The following is a 16,140-nucleotide window of genomic DNA, read 5'->3' on the forward strand; positions in this document are numbered from 1 at the left end:
TAAGTACTCTCAGATTTTTCACTGGTATCCCTCCTATCTGTTTTACAAGACAAAAACAAAACTGCTATTTGAGCTTTCCAATAGCAGTCTGAAAAATTTATATTCCTATACCTTTTTTAGGTATAAATCAAGAAAAGGTGTGCAATACTAAATTGTTTGGGCCTTGCCAAGAAAATATTGAAAAATATATTTGGCTGTTCTTTGTTTCTTCTCACACAGAACACCCTACTTTATTTGATTTATGTATTATGAAGTATGAAAAGGAGAGTATGAAGGGAGAAAAAAAGGGAGGGTTACTGGTGAGGAGTCAGTGCTATAGAATTTTTTAAAATAAAAAGTAAGATGGCCATAATTATTCATTCTTTTAAGCAAATTATCTTAATTGACTTTGTAAAGAAACATTAAGATATTGACTAGTTCTAATAAGCACAGCATTGTTCATTTGTGGTTCACTTTTTGCAAAATATATGCAATCATTCCATTTCCTACATTCATGGCTCAGAATAGGAAGGTAGCGACTTCTCACATTGACTCTAGCCTTGACCATCTACCCAGCTTTGGTCAATGGAATAATAGTGAATGCGACATAAGAATTAACAGTTCTGGGGCACCTGGGTGGCTCAGTGGGTTAAGCCGCTGCCTTGGGCTTAGGTCATGATCTCAGGGTCCTGGGATTGAGTCCCGCATTGGGCTCTCTGCTCAGCGGGGAGCCTGCTTCCTCCTCTCTCTCTCTGCCTGCCTCTCTGCCTACTTGTGATCTCTCTCTATCAAATAAATAAATAAAATCTTTAAAAAAAAAAAAAAGAATTAACAGTTCTGTAGATGCACTGGGGATTGCCTTTTCTTACTGCTTTGGTGAGAATGCAATCACCACTATATCAAGAAGCCCAAACAAGTCTGTTGGATTATAAGAGAGCAAGGCCCTGTCACCCCAAATCCTTTGGCTGCCTTGATCAAAAGCCTGCCAAATGCCAAATGTTCCAACCATCGTCTTACTTGTCAGCTAGACACAGACACATTAGAGGGCCTAACAGAGATTACGCCCAGCCTGCTCAGACCAGAAAAAGTACAGGGCAACCCAAAGAGCAGTGGACTCAATATTGTTTTAGGCCACCAAGTTTTAGAAGTAGTTTGTTATACAATAAAAGCTGGCAAATACGGTATTTTCAGAAAATTTCCAAATACCCAGACAATAATGGTAGAGCTAGCAATTTCATTCAAAGAGGAAATTGGTTTTAAATTTAAAAATACTGTCATATAGGTACAGGTTTTCCTTCCAACACCACCTTTAATTATCTGTCTTTTTTCCTAACCTACAGAACCCATCTCCTATTTAGCAATATAATGAGTGCGGTGATGGTCAAATTCTATCAGAAATCTTTTGGAAAATATGAAGCATAATGCGCAAGTAAGGTAGAGAACACTAAATTTTTGTTAAGTACTGGGTATTTCCCATGTGTTGCCTCATTCATCCTTCAAGGAATGCCCTTTTTAAAGGGAAAAAAAAATGAGGCAGATAACCCAACTAATAAGTTGAAGAATCAAGTTCCAAATCCGCATTTGTCTTCCCACCCTGCAGAAGAACTTATAGTTTGTATAAATACTTGACTAGAACTTAAAGAGGGTTTTGTGTTTTTTAATTTTTTTTTAAAGATTTTATTTATTTATTTGAGAGAGAGACAGTGAGAGAGCACATGAAAGGGGAGAAGGTCAGAGGGAGCAGACTCTCCATGGAGCGGGGAGCCCGGTACGGGACTCTGATCCCAGGACCCTGGGATCAGGACATGAGCTGAAGGTAGTCGCTTAACCAACTGAGCCACCCAGGTGCCCTTAAGATTTTATTTTTAAGTAATCTCTACACCCAATGTGGGGCTCAGACTCACAATCCTAAAATCAAGAGTCACATTCTTTGCTGACTGAGCTAGCCAGGCATTCCAAAAAGATTTTTAAAAGTATGGAATGAACAGCATTTTTAAAGATGAAGAAACAATGATCTACAGAAGATAAATTCAAGATTTTGCAGCTAGAGAGTGGTATAGCAGGAACTAGAAGGTTTACTACAGGAAATTAGAGTCTTCAGCCTAACATAATTAACTATGATTCCTAATATTTTATACTGTGGCTCTCCGGTTTTGTCTTAACAGGATGGAAGGTAATAGTGGGTGATTTGCCTGTGGGATGGCCATAACAAAGAAAATTTCTCATCCAAACTTTATAGGTTGGCAACTGCCAATTTCTCTGTTAATATTTCAGCATGAGGTCATTGTTTAGGAATGGAAATCTCAAATTTTGTGCTTTTCTAGTTTAAGAAATTTTCAAAGACAAAATTATATGAGCAGTTCCCTAAATCTAACAATATACTTTTTCTTTTTTCAGGGGGAGTAGGGATGGGGATGAAAACACAATTGTTATTTTGGCTTGCAAGATTAAAGCAAATTCAAACAAGATTCCCTTTAATCAACTCAAGAAGAACTAGAGCCAGAATTAGCTATTTTGAAGAAAACATTTGAAAAGATTCCTTTAGTGTTCAGGAAAATGAAATATGAGTAACAGAATCTCTAATTAAAGAGCAAATCTAAGCTGTTTCTTATCTGACTTTCATTTATTCCAGATTTCTACATTACCTCTGATATTATGTGCCCTTAAATTTTTTTTTCATTGTATAGTCTCTATTTTCAAGATGATGTTTGGTAGTATAATTCGATTCAAGTAGGTAGAAGAATTGTAGGATTTAAAAATTTCAATACTTGGAAGAGAATTTTTTTTCCTGATCTTATCCACAACTTAAATTATTTTACACGCTATGTAGACCATGAATGAGGCAATGCTGTAATCAAAAACTTACACTGTCTTGCATTGAAAAAAAAAAAAGATTACACTGTCTCTGGAACCATAAATTTGTAATAAGCACAAGTTATGCTTGGGTACTGGGGTATCAGGTGTCTCTCGGTCACATTTTTTCAGACTTTGGCTCAATAACCTTATCAGTCCATTTAATATTGAGAACTTCATTAATAGAAAATAACATGATTTGTCCCACCCTGCTGTCTTCTATTCTTTATTATTCTAACCCTGTTCCATTTTCTTCTATATTACCTATCATTATCTAATATACCTATATATTCAATATTTACTTGTTGTCATTTCATGGAAGTTCTTTGAGATCAGCCATGTCATCTGTCACCCCTGTATCCTCGGTGTCTAATATGCTGCCTATCCCATAATCAGTGCTCAATAAATACTTTTAGTGGATATATTAATACCCATTCTACTTTTTCTAATTAAATAAAATACTGCAAAGTTATTTAACCTTTTAAATTTGTAGTTTCTGGAATAACAGACCAGAAGTGTAAATTGTGTTCCCTAGCTTCTGTTGCACGGTATCCATCATATTACCATCTTCTCATCCCCTGGCCCTTCACGTTTCTCTATGGACTTTTCATGATATCTCGTATACACAGTACGAATATGTGTATACACATATATAAACAATGTGTTTATCTATCTGTCTATAGATAGATATAAGAAATACAATGTATAAGAAATACAATATATAAGAAAATACAAGATATATCTATCTATCTATCTATAGATATCTATCTATATATATATATCAAGATATCTATCTATATATATCAAGATATATCTATCTTGTATATATCTATCTATATATATATCTTGTATTTTCTCTCCTTGGCCTTGCTTCCTTTCTTCTCCTTCTCCCTCCTCCTCATCCCCTTTTTCTCCCCGTCTCTTCCTCCTTCCCTCTAATCTCAGTTTTTCTCTTTAGTAGTGGTAGGTGAGCTGTTCCCACAAGGCAATTCTGTCTCCCACTGGGCCCTTGCTAATCCCAGGATAGCTCAGGATATCTGGGCTCTTAGAATGTGTCTGGGCTCTTAGAATGACTTCTTTTCTAGAAAATATTTAGTGTGCTAATTCAAATACAATCCTAGCAGGCTTGACTAATCATCCCATCAGATATCCCTGAATCTGAGAGGTACAATTTAGACTGATTACCTTCCACTATATTTTCCCAAAACTCCTGAGAGATAGTAGGCAGCAAATGAATATAAGTTTCTGTCAAAAATCTAGGATGGAATTATAGTAACCTTGGATCTAAAAGGAATTTGAAGGTTATTCATTCTAATTTAATGTGTGAGGAAATTAAACCAACAAAGGCCAAGGGACAAGTTTAAAGTGAGCTAGTAACTAGTGAGAGACATATTTGAGACTAAATACGGCAAAGTAAGCAATGGAAGGATAGTGATTCTTTTTAAAGATTTTATTTATTTATTTGACAGAGAGAGGAACAGCAAGAGAGGGAACACAAGCAGGAGGAGTGGGAGAAGGAGAAGCAGTCTTCCTGCCAAGCAGGGAGCCTGATGCAGGGCTTGATACTAGGACCCTGGGGTCATAAACAGAGTCGAAGGCAGATGCTTAACACGCGAACCACCCAAGTGCCCCAGGATAGTGATTTTTTTTAAAAAGTTTTTATTTTTTTATTTGAAAGAGAGAAAGAGCAGGGGGAGAAGCAGAGGAAGAGGGACAAGCAGACTTTGAGCTGAGCATGAAGCCTGACATAGGGCTTGATCTCACAACCCCAGGATCATAACCTGAGCCAAAACCAAGAGTCAGATGCTCAACTGACTGAGCCACCCAGGTGCCCTGGGATAGTGATTTTGAAATATCCATCAGAGTGTGTGTGTGTGTGTGTGTGTGTGTGTGTGTGTGTCTGTGTGTGTGTGTGTCTGTGTGTTTGTGTACTTTCTTGCAGTTTTCATCTATCCTCAGATTCTTCCTTCCATTTAGTCAGTAACACATTCACCAAGAGGGGAAACATTCAACACATTTAAAAAAGGAATGAATTTATTAAAAAAAAATTTATAGCATCTTTGTTTTAGAAGCCTCAAGATTGGGCTCAGGAAATGGGGACCTAGGTGTTTAGGCAAGAAACTTAGGAAGAAAGTGCAGTAAGTAAAAGAATACATCACCTCTCCTAAAACTAGAAAGATGTCTTTGGCTGCACAGGAAGATTGAGAGTCCAGAGAATTAGCCTCAGGATAGAGAGGTAGGGTGGGCCCAGGTTGAGGAAAGAGCAGCTGTGGGGTCACATGCCCAGGAGTGGCTTCAGCATCTAGAGATGGAGAAAGCATCTGTCCTACACATCCCAGCAGCCCCATGGAGGAAATGCCCCCAAAATCCCAATGGACACCAAAAATATCTGGCTCAGGACCTACCTTGGCTGTCCTTCCTATTGGCACCTAGATTCAACTGTAGACTTTGACCATTGATCATTAGGAGTTACGGCCCTTGATTCTACTCTTTCCCTGAAATGTCTACATACAATCATTCAGAAAAAGTATCAGTCTAGCTCTCAAGCTCATCCTCACTTATGTCCATTTCCTTTCATCTTATAGTACAATTATATTTGTCCAGTCCATCCTCATATCTCACCTGGAATCCTGTAGAACCTACTAATTTCTCAGGAGTCTCTTTTTCCTTTTGTCCTGCCCAAATTCTTATTTTATACAGTAGCCAGGATCACTGAAAAAGATACTCCCTTCAATGGTTTCTCATATACTCATCAAGGCATATCAAACTCTTTTAATTGAGCCCCCACCTACTTTTCTGAACTTATTTCCTACCTCTCTACTCCTTATCTATGGACCCCTCCCATACTGACTTTTTTTTCAGTCCACAAACATTCTAAGTTTTTCCCATATAAACTCATTATCTCTGTTTTCTCTTCCCTGATTGCACTTTCCTATCATCTTTCCACAGCTGCTTCCTTTTTTCTTTTCTTTTTTTTTGCCATTCAGATCTTATTCTAAATGTTCAGATTTAAAATCATTTTCTATCACACAGTCTAGCTTTTCACACTAATAAATGTTATGACTTACTGTCTTCTCCATTTAACTGTAAGCTCATAAGAGCTTACAGACTGTGTGTGTGTGCGTGTGTGTGTGTGTGCGTGTGTGTGTGTGTGTGTTTTCCAATATTGGCCCCTCAAGTCTTTAACAATGTCTGGTAGGTAGTAAATACTCACTTTGATAATAAATAAATGAATGAATAAACATAGATGGATGAATGAATGGTACTTTGTGTTTGAATGTTGCTTGGATACTATCTGGCTTACCATTTTCAGTGTTCTGGGATGCTCAAAAGGGCAAAGAATGTTCTTGGAGGAGTGGAAAAGGTTTTGAAGGAAGCTGCCCTCCTTACCCGCTGCCCCCCCCCACACCCCTGCATGTTGATACTGAAAGAGAAACATGGAAAGAACATGGAAGGAACTCAGTAAATACCAGTTGCCTTATTAAATGTGTTTGACCTATTTACTTATCTTCAGAGGTAGAAACATGAAGTGTTCCCATTTTGGAGGTGGACAGACAACTTTTGCCTAGTGTTGTCAATTATTAGTCATATGACCTCTGGTAATGTGTTTTTGTTTTTGTTTTTTTCTTTTAGGGCTTTGTATGGTTAAGCAGCTATCAGAGGAAAGTAGAATCAGAGCTAAAAAGATTTTTAAATTAGAAGAGATAATGCCTAAGAAATAATGAAATTTTTAAAAAAAGAAGTAATGAAATTTATATATTATCACTAGTTATCATAGTTATAACCAATCAAGTTATCACTAATGATAAAAATTACCACTGATAGTAGTTAAAAATAGTTGTTAATGCTGAGTTATTACTAGTGCAAAGAGTTGTTAATAGTTATCATAGTTAACACTAATGATGAGTTATTTTCTGAGTACTTAGGATGTGCTACACAGTATTCTATGCATGACACATGTATTAATTCTTCACAATAGCTCTAAGCAGTTAATTTTATGCCAGTTATATAGGTGAGGGAAGAGAGCCTCAGAAGGATCTTCTCTAAAGTTCTAATAATTTACCAGAGTTGGAATTTGAATCCAGAAACTCCATCCCTAAAGTCTATGTTCTTAGTAGAGAGCCTGGCACATAATAAATATTAAGTTAGTTTTTAATGCTATTATATCCTCACTTTATTTTTAATTTTGATCCTTTTTATTATTTGTATGAGCTCTTCACATAGCTTTTGTCATATTTGCTACAAAGCAAGATCTTTGTAACATCACGCATGTTAAGTGTAAAATTGAAGCACCTAAAGAAATGACCAAGACCCTTAGTTGCTTAAAACTAAAAAGAGGTAGGGGCACCTGGGTAGCTCAGTTGGCTGAGAGTCTGACACTTGACTTCGGGTCAGGTCATGATCTCAGGGTCATAAGATTGGGCTCTGTGCTCAGCGCAGAGTCAGCTTGTCCCTCTCCCTCTCCAACACCCTCCACATGCATGCTCTCTCTCTCTGTCTCAAATAAATAAATAAATTAATTAAAATTAAATTTAAACACAAATTTAAAAAAAAAAATCCTCAGGCACCTTAGTAGCTCAGTTGGTTAAGTGTCTGATTTAGAGTTGGGTCATGATCCCAGGTTCATGGGATCCAGCCCCTTGGTCAGGCTTCCTGTTCAGCAGGGGGTCTCCTTGTCTCTCTGCCCCTCAGGCTTGCTCTCAGTCTCACTCTCAAATAAAGAAACAGAATCTTATACAAACAAACAAACCTAAAGAGAAGTAATATTGAGTTTGGGGAGTGGGGCTGCGGGGGGTTTAAATCTAAACCCTCCACACTCATGTGAACAATTTAACCTACATAAGTAGCCAGCATCCCTCAGTTCTGCTGCCATCCATGAACAAAGCCACATGCCATTTGAAATTCAAAAATGGCTGTTTGGCTTTAGAATGCAATTTTTTTGATTTGTGCATCGGCATCTGAGAGGCCCAGGGATCCAGGTTGCAAAGTGTGGGAGGCTAAACTAGTTGCAGCCTCTGGACAAATTAATTCTCGCCCACAAGCTTACACTCAGTGGTCTCTGTCAGAAGCATGTCGTGTCTAGTATTTGTCTCATTATCTTCGGATTGCACTGGAGAGACACATCTGGGGTGATATGACTCCTCATGAGGGGGAAAGATATAATTTGCTGGGCTGATGCGACACAGTGGGAAGATGGGCCACATTCTTCACCAGTTTCAGAGGACAATGGCAGTGAGCTTTTTATGAGCTTTGGTTATGCTGTACTGAAATTTGCTTCCATCCCAGTAAAGATTTGCAGTGCATATGGTTCTGATCAAAAATAAAAGCTAGAGATAGTTCAAGGTCAGAGTAGAGGTGGGGCTTTCAGAAGAGAAAAGACAATTTTCTGAATTTAACTGATAACAGTTGAAATGTAAAATCCTGAAAGAGAAAACTCTAAGAACTTTATCTTACTCTTTATCCACTGGTGTAATTATGGATACGGATGCTTAATGGACCTTCGGATTGCGACTGATTTTCCAGGGTACACTAGTTTCAAATGGTTGAATATTCTCACCAATTGTCTCCATTTTTTAACCACATCTTGATTCTTTTCTTCCAAAACTATGGTCACATAACTAGTACACTTATTTCTCATTTAAGACATACAAGGCTTCTCCCACTATCCCAAAATAAAAATCCTGGAACATTTTGTAAGCCAGAATGGCATAAAGCAAAGAAGCAATTACTATTAACTTGTACAGAAAAGTATTTTAGCATTCCCAGACTCAAAAATAACATCTCTTAGGCTTTTCTGATACCTTAGCACACATCTTGCTAACGGGTGCATGAAATAAATCAAGATAAAGCACAGATGCTCACAGACAATGTTCAAAGCCGTGGAGGCTGAGTGAGTTGCCAGGAAAGGAGCTGGGTGGAGCCATTCTCACTGCTCAGGTGCACACTGTCTCTATAAGGCTCACTGCAAAGCAAATGTTGCATGCTATTTTTGCTCTTGCCTTTTTTTGTAAAAGCAAAAATCCTCTTCGGATTTCTTTCAGTTAGTGAAAATGGGTACTAAGGTAGGTCTTTTGTAAAAGCTAAGTGGTGTTAACACAAACATTTGAAAAGCAGGGAATACCTGTACTTGGTCGAATAGCATCACCATTCTGTATCTAATTGAGTGGCCAAACATAAATAAATAGAAATAAGCTTATCTTTACAGTGGCCTCCGCACCCCCGCTTATCTTAACTTTTGCTTTCTGCCTGTTCAGTTATCCACAATCAACCACAGTCCAGAACCAGATGACCCTCCTTCTGAGGTAGCCTCAGGAGGTCCGTAGCACCTGACACCGCACCACAGTGCCTACGTCATTCCCCTCACTTCGTCTCGTCTCCTAGGCACTTTACCATCTCATATCATCCCAAGAAGGGTGAGTATAGCACAACAAGATATTTTGATATATAGAGAAAAACTACATTCACATACATTTTATTATACTATATTGTAATTGTTCTATTTTATTATTAGTTATTCTTAATCTCTGTGACTAACTCATAAATTAAATCTTATCATGTTGTATATGAATGGAAAAAACACATAGTATATATAGGGTTGGCTACTATCTGCAGTTTCAGGCATCCACTCGAGGTCTTAGAATGTGTCCCCGTAGATAAGAAGAGACCACTGGAGTTGAAAATGAAGAACTAAATGTGAATATTATTTACTTTCTTGACAATTGCTTTTGAAAACAGAGATAAAACTCAAGACTTTGGAGAGTGGAAAGGATGAAGAAACTCAGTTTGTAACACACTGGGAGAAAAAGTAAAAATATGATTCCTGAGTTATGCAATAGAAACTTTACAACAATACCAACTGACATAAACAATACACAGATTTTAATAAAATAGGAAGTAAGTTTGATATTTTACATAATGACTTTATCTTTAGAGATACAAAAATACTTTTCAATAATGAATACATTCAAAATGCACTTTATGAGGTACCTGGGCGGCTTAGTCCGCTGGGCATCCGTCTTTGGCTCAGGTCATAATCCCCAAATCCTGGGATTGGGCCTCGCTTTGGGCTCCCTGCTCAATGGGAGTCTGCTTCTCCCTCTGACCCTTTCTCCTGCTCATGCTCTCTCTCTCTCTCAAATAAATAAATGAAATCTTTTTTTAAAAAATGCACTTTACTTCTATATAATGAATTATTTGTGTAATTCCTTATCTTTGGTTTTCAGACACTGCTGTACTAGTGAGAACTTGAGGTGTTTGTTTAAAATGTAGACTTCTGGGTCTCTGTTCTAGAATATCTGACTTCGTATGTCTAGGGAAGAACCTAGGAGTCTGCTTTTCTTTTCTTTTTGTAAGATTTATTTATTTATTTGACAGGGAGAGAGATAACAGGAGAGGGAACACAAGCAGGGGGAGTGGGAAAGAGAGAACCAGGATTCCTGCTGAGCAGGGAGCCTAATGCAGAGCTCAATGACAGGATCTCCGGATCATGACCTGAGTTGAAGGCAGATGCTGAATGACTGAACTACCCAGGCGCGCAAAGAAGTCTTCTTTTTTAACAAGTATTTATGGAGACATGATCTATAATTTCCACCTGTGAAAATAAATCTCATTTTCACTGAATGCCTACTGTGTGCCACTTTTACAAATGATTTATTTCTCTACTCTTTATACCAGTCTTTTGAGTTAAATATTGTTATCTGCATTTTATTGACAGGTGAACTGAGGTGGAAGGAAGACGTTTCTCATGATCATACAACATATAAATAGTGGAGCCAAAATTCAAACGAAAACTGATGATTCCAAAGATTTTGCTCTTTCCTGTTTACACCATGATAGAGACACATTCATAATCAATACTAGGAATAAAGGTCAGAGTTTGGGGGGGACATTAGAAAAGGAAAAATGTAATGTCAAGAGAATCATTACCTTTTTAATGATGTCTCCTAAATTCTCATCATGAAATCATAACCCATTGAAAGAAAATGATAAAAATAGGCATGGGATTGAGAGAGCAGTTCAAAATGAGAAACAAAATTACATTTTCTTTTTTTTTAAGATTTTATTTAGTTATTTGACACGCAGAGAGAGATCACAGGTAGGCAGAGAGGCAGGCAGAGAGAGAGGGGGAAGCAGGCTCCCCGCTGAGCAGAGAGCCGGATGCGGGACTCGATCCCAGGACCCCAAGACCATGACCTGAGCTGAAGGCAGAGGCTTGACCCACTGAGCCACCCAGGTGCCGGTACATTTTCTAATTGAAGGTTAAATATGAACAAGCATGCCTGTAAATTGGTGACCAAATTCTATTTAACCAATTTGTGAGTTTAAAAATGTCAGTGGGGCAAAATTTAGTTATAGGAAGGTACATATAGCATTAGATCAAACAAAGAAACAACAAAAATCTTCTTAGTATTAAAAAAATACTTCTTTACTGTCTTCAGATTTGCAATCTGACAAATTTGTTGTGGATGTGGTGATGCCACTTTATAAACTCAGAATTTGTTGAGTTTATATGGTTGACAGAATTCCAAGATGCTTCCCAAAATACCCTTTACCCTCAGGGTGTACACCTTTCATAATACCCTCCGCTTGAGTGTGGGGGGGGCTTGACTTAATTAAGTGATGGCTAACAGGGACAGAAGTCAAAATAGGTTCAAAGCATGATAGGGCTACAAAGGGGGGGGCTAATTGCAAGGAACTACGGAAAGCCTCAGGAGGGGCAGCCACTGGTCTATAGCCAGCAAGAGGAAAGGGGCCTCAGTGCTACAATGATATACAATTGAATTCTGCCAAAAGCTATATAACCTTGGAAAAAGGAACTCCAACCTCCAGAAAATAATGCACCTAAGCTAATAGCTTGATTTTACCTTAACAGAGGCTGAGGAGACAACCTACCTTAACTAGCTCTGGACTTCTGACCTATGAAACCATGAAATAGTGTATTTGACTTGTCTTAATTAAGCCTCCACATCTGTGGTAATTTGCTAGAGAGGAATAAGAAAAAATAAATAAGAAAATAATGTAAGTGCCTGCTATATATGCCAGTACTTGACTAGCATAAGGGTATGACCATGAACATAATGGACAAAATTTTCTGCCCTAATAAACCTAAGGCAGTAATGGAGAAAAACTGACACTACACTGGTAAAATAGAATAAGCGTATATATAGATATTTAAGAGTGGTACATTCTATGAAGAAAGTAAAATAGGCAAGAGTGAGAGACTGACTGATGGGGACTGGGGTGGGACTTCACCCAGGGCAGTCAAGGAACAACTATCAAAATTGATAAGAGATCCATCATGGCCAAAATGATGAAAAGAAGGCATCACATAAAAATCGAAGCATGATGTGTTGTATCACATTGACTGATTTGCGGATGTTGAACCAACCTTGCAGCCCTGGAATAAATCCCACTTGGTCGTGGTGAATAATCTTTTTAATGTACTGTTGAATCCTATTGGCTAGTATTTTGTTGAGTATTTTCGCATCTGTGTTCATCAAGGATATTGGTCTATAGCTCTCTTTTTTGGTGGGATCCTTGTCTGGTTTTGGGATCAAGGTGATGCTGGCCTCATAAAATGAGTTTGGAAGCTTTCCTTCCATTTCTATTTTTTGGAACAGTTTTAGGAGAATAGGAATTAGTTCTTCTTTAAATGTTTGGTAGAATTCCCCCGGGAAGCCGTCTGGCCCTGGGCTTTTGTTTGTTTGGAGATTTTTAATGACTGTTTCAATCTCCTTACTGGTTATGGGTCTGTTCAGGCTTTCTATTTCTTCCTGGTTCAGTTGTGGTAGTTTATATGTTTCTAGGAATGCATCCATTTCTTCCAGATTGTCAAATTTATTGCCGTAGAGTGCTCATAGTATGTTCTTATAATAGTTTGTATATCTTTGGTGTTAGTTGTGATCTCTCCTCCTTCATTCATGATTTTATTTATTTGGGTCCTTTCTCTTTTCTTTTTGATAAGTCGGGCCAGGGGTTTATCAATTTTATTAATTCTTTCAAAGAACCAGCTCTTACTTTTGTTGATTTGTTCTATTGTTTCTTTGGTTTCTATTCTATTTCATTGATTTCTGCTCTGATCTTTATAATTTCTCTTCTCCTGCTAGGCTTAGGGTTTCTTTCTTGTTCTTTCTCCCGCTCCTTCAGGTGTAGGGTTAGATTGTGTACCTGAGACCTTTCTTGTTTCTTGAGAAAGGCTTGTACCGCTATATATTTTCCTCTCAGGACTGCCTTTGTTGTAAATCAGTCAATGTGATACAACACATCAATAAAAGAAAGAACAAGAACCATATGATACTCTCAATAGATGCTGAAAAAGCATTTGACAAAGTACAGCATCCCTTCCTGATCAAAACTCTTCAAAGTGTAGGGATAGAGGGCACATACCTCAATATCATCAAAGCCATCTATGAAAAACCCACCGCAAATATCATTCTCAATGGAGAAAAACTGAAAGCTTTTCCGATAAGGTCAGGAACACGGCAGGGATGTCCATTATCACCACTGCTATTCAACATAGTACTAGAGGTCCTAGCCTCAGCAATCAGACAACAAAAGGAAATTAACGGCATCCAAATCGGCAAAGAAGAAGTCAAATTATCACTCTTTGCAGATGATATGATACTATATGTGGAAAACCCAAAAGACTCCACTCCAAAACTGCTAGAACTTATACAGGAATTTAGTAAAGTGTCAGGATATAAAATCAATGCACAGAAATCAGTTGCATTTCTCTACACCAACAGCAACACAGAAGAAAGGAGAAATTAAGGAGTCAATCCCATTTACAATTGCACCCAAAACCATAAGATACCTAGGAATAAACCTAACCAAAGAGACACAGAATCTATACTCAGAAAACTATAAAGTACTCATGAAAGAAATTGAGGAAGACACAAAGAAATGGAAAAATGTTCCATGCTCCTGGATTGGAAGAATAAATATTGTGAAAATGTCTATGCTACCTAAAGCAATCTACACATTTAATGCAATTCCTATCAAAGTACCATCCATCTTTTTCAAAGAAATGGAACAAATAATTCTAAAATTTATATGGAACCAGAAAAGACCTCGAATAGCTAAAGGGATATTGAAAAAGAAAGCCAACATTGGTGGCATCACAATTCCGGATTTCAAGCTCTATTACAAAGCTGTCATCATCAAGACAGCATGGTACTGGCACAAAAACAGACACATAGATCAATGGAACAGAATAGAGAGGCCAGAAATAGACTCTCAACTCTATGGTCAACTAATCTTCGACAAAGCAGGAAAGAATGTCCAATGGAAAAAAGACAGCCTCTTCAATAAATGGTGCTGGGAAAATTGGACAGCCACATGCAGAAAAATGAAATTGGACCATTTCCTTACACCACACACAAAAATAGACTCAAAATGGATGAAGGACCTCAATGTGCGAAAGGAATCCATCAAAATCCTTGAGGAGAACACAGGCAGCAACCTCTTCGACCTCAGCCGCAGCAACATCTTCCTAGGAACAACGCCAAAGGCAAGGGAAGCAAGGGCAAAAATGAACTATTGGGATTTCATCAAGATCAAAAGCTTTTGCACAGCAAAGGAAACAGTTAACAAAATCAAAAGACAACTGACAGAATGGGAGAAGATATTTGCAAACGACATATCAGATAAAGGACTACTGTCCAGAATCTATAAAGAACTTAGCAAACTCAACACCCAAAGAACAAATAATCCAATCAAGAAATGGGCAGAGGACATGAACAGACATTTCTGCAAAGAAGACATCCAGATGGCCAACAGACACATGAAAAAGTGCTCCATATCATTCGGCATCAGGGAAATACAAATCAAAACCACAATGCGATATCACCTCACACCAGTCAGAATGGCTAAAATCAACAAGTCAGGAAATGACAGATGCTGGTGAGGATGCGGAGAAAGGGGAACCCTCCTACACTGTTGGTGGGAATGCAAGCTGGTGCAGCCACTCTGGAAAACAGCATGGAGGTTCCTCAAAATGTTGAAAATAGAACTGCCCTATGACCCAGCAATTGCACTATTGGGTATTTACCCTAAAGATACAAATGTAGTGATCCAAAGGGGCACGTGCACCCAAATGTTTATAGCAGCAATGTCCACAATAGCCAAACTATGGAAAGAACCTAGATGTCCATCAACAGATGAATGGATCAAGAAGATGTGGTATATATACACAATGGAATACTATGCAGCCATCAAAAGAAATGAAATCTTGCCATTTGCGACAACATGGATGGAACTAGAGCGTATCATGCTTAGCGAAATAAGTCAAGCGGAGAAAGACAACTATCATATGATCTCCCTGATATGAGGAAGTGGTGATGCAACATGGGGGCTTAAGTGAGTAGGAGAAGAATAAATGAAAGAAGATGGGATTGGGAGGGAGACAAACCATAAGTGACTCTTAATCTCACAAAACAAACTGAGGGTTGCTGGGGAGAGGGGGTTTGGGAGAAGTGGGTGGTATTATGGACATTGGGGAGGGTATGTGTTTTGGTGAGTGCTGTGAAGTGTGTAAACCTGGTGATTCACAGACCTGTACCCCTGGGGATAAAAATACATGTTTATAAAAAATAAAAAAAATTATAAAAAAAAAATCGAAGCATGGATCTGTGTCTAAACCCTTTGAAGAGTTGTAGGCATGGGGATGGAGTGTTTACCTGAACGAATCTTTGAGAAGATGTCTCGGTGGAGAATGGACTTAATTGGGGGTGGGAAGAGAAAGGAGAGATGCAAGGAGGAATCATCATCCAAGAGAGACTTTGCCCATTGCAAAGATTTCACCATCACCCAGGACAGATATGAAGGATCAGGCTGGAAAAATAATCTCCAGGCTCAAAAGGGGGATTTCACATAATGTTGTCATGGAACATATATTAAAGACATTTTCTTTCATAATACTCAGCAAATAAATTTTTCTCTAAGGTATTTCCAAATCCAGATAACATAGACCTCTATCACAAGAAGAGTGGCAGGAAAGCAAGACAGTGGGGGTAAGATGGAGGGGGCAATTCTGGTAACCTAGTTCAAAAGCCAAAAGAAGGCCTGAAGTTTTCAAGAAATTAGTAGCTCAGAGAAAACTGAACACTAAACTTTTACATATATATAATGTTTCTTAAGATTATCTCAAGTCACATCCAAAGTCTGACAATCATCATTTTTCCTAGTTACAAAGCACAGGAATTCAGTTAACATTTTTTTTTTTTTAGGCAAAAATATAAATGTTGAAACTATGTAGTGAATGTTCCTTTGCTCAAAATGAACTTATTATGATCAGAATAAGTTTTAGAC

The sequence above is a fragment of the Mustela lutreola genome, chromosome 8 (assembly GCF_030435805.1).
Source record: "Mustela lutreola isolate mMusLut2 chromosome 8, mMusLut2.pri, whole genome shotgun sequence".
Lineage (NCBI taxonomy): Eukaryota > Metazoa > Chordata > Mammalia > Carnivora > Mustelidae > Mustela > Mustela lutreola.